Source organism: Camelus bactrianus, chromosome X (genome assembly GCF_048773025.1).
Source record: "Camelus bactrianus isolate YW-2024 breed Bactrian camel chromosome X, ASM4877302v1, whole genome shotgun sequence".
NCBI lineage: Eukaryota > Metazoa > Chordata > Mammalia > Artiodactyla > Camelidae > Camelus > Camelus bactrianus.
Window position 1 is genome coordinate 3,225,534 of NC_133575.1, and position 1,892 is coordinate 3,227,425.

The following is a 1,892-nucleotide window of genomic DNA, read 5'->3' on the forward strand; positions in this document are numbered from 1 at the left end:
CTGATGTCGAATTAAAGAAAGTTGGGAGACAGGAAACCCAGTTGGTGGATAATTTTAGAATATACTGTAGCAAAATTTCAGCAAAAGTTAACTTCTTGGCTCAACCCCCTCATAACTTCTAAAGACCCCCGCATGATAAAGGAACATGTATTTCTGTGCTCAGGTCACTGAGGTCAGAGGGAGTCCAGGGGACCACAGAGCGGGTCTGTTCTTGAGTATTCTGTATCTCTAAGCATTTCGGCATCAGATGCACACTAATATCTCCAGGTCACTTGCCTGCTTGCCATCCGCATATTTCCCCTCTTGGGGAACCCAGCCCAAGTGTGCTTTCTGTCAACCAACGGGAACGATGGGCTTGGTCTTGGTCTAATGTCAAGGCAACAGTGGTGCCATATGCCGCTGTCTCAGCATCCCGATAAATCTCTTTTCCCTTCCCTTTCTGTTTTGCTCACTCTCATTTCACTCTTTCTCTCAAAACCCATATTGTCTCTGGATGCTGAGTTTTTTTTTTTGGTCTCCTCTTCTCCACCTTTTCTTTGGTCATCGGTCCCTCTGTCCTTTTTTCCACCCCCTTTCCTGGGTCAGCAATGTCATGGCTTTGTGAAGTGCTATTTGTAAAGACGACAAAGATAAATTGAGAAAGATAATACACACATTTATTGTGAAGTCGTCTCCTGGGCCGGGGACGTACAGAAGTCCCATAACGCGTGTAGGGATGCAACCGAATGCTAAAAAGTATTAAGTCAGTTCATTCAGTTGGAAAAACAAGACTGTAACTTCTTACTGACAATGTTGAGAACATACGTCCTTCATTTTCCGACCGACATGTTCTTCACAAGCAAACGCCTTCCTTAAGCTAAGACTGTATCTTTGACTTTTAGTTTTAATGTTTTTGCTTTGTTTTGTATTGGAGGGCGTGGGACGATCTCAGGCAAGAAACTCAGTGACGCTGAAGTGTAAATGTGAACCATTTTAATGGAAACTTCCATACTCTCGTCGCAAAAATTACCGCTTTACCAGATGTAAAGTCTTTTTTTCCAGTAATTATCCATCACACTGACAACTTTCTGAATAAATGCAAGAATGGATTTATAAAATCTCTCTTTGTAATTTTTGTTCTGTTTACAGCGCCCCCGGCACTGATTGGGACCCATCTCAAGGGCACTTCCTCCACGTCTCCCATCCTAGCTCCGTTGTTTTGTGGTTATTTTTGAAACGGTCGCTTTGCTGTTAAACTAGACGATACACTTGTGAGTTACTGATATGACACTTACTGACATCTCGTCTTAGCCTCTTAGGCTTGGCGAGTTTTTAGCGACATCACTGATACGGTTTCGAATACTGGTAAAACTGACAATATATGTGAACCACTGTAGAGAAATACAGAATGACTTCTTATGGATTAGTTTAAAGGCAATATTTTATTTTATTTTATTTTTGTAGGGGGAGGTAATTAGGTTTATTCATTTATATTTAGAGGAAGGAACTGGGGATTGAACCCAGGACCTCGTGCATGGCAGGCATGCACTCTACCACTGAGCTATACCCTCCCCTCAAAGGTTTTTTTTTTTTTTTAAACTCATTTATTTATCTTTGGAGGAGGGGCTGGGGATTGAACCAGGGACCTCTTGCACGCTAAGCATGCGCCCTACCACTTGAGCTATACCCTCCCCAAAGGCAATGTTTTAAAGAAAATTATTTTATCCTCCCTGCTGGGTCATAAGGCATGGGTATTCTGTGTGTCTGCCTTCTCTTAGGCCTTTTCAGCTGATGGGGAAGAGTCTTTGTGACAATGACCCAGATGTAAATATTCCTGACCCCTGTCACCAATACCTACCCTACTTTTCATTCCTCTCTCTTGTCTTTTGTGCCAGAGTCACTGGGATATTTTA

General features: G+C 42.4%; 1 non-coding gene across 1 annotated transcript; it reads right to left on the reverse strand.

Moving 5' to 3' along the window:
* Window positions 1-1,478: 1,478 nt before the first annotated feature.
* On the reverse strand, window positions 1,479-1,550 carry TRNAG-GCC (transfer RNA glycine (anticodon GCC)). Its single transcript has one exon. It is a non-coding gene; the product is annotated as a tRNA-Gly (tRNA).
* Window positions 1,551-1,892: the final 342 nt, after the last annotated feature.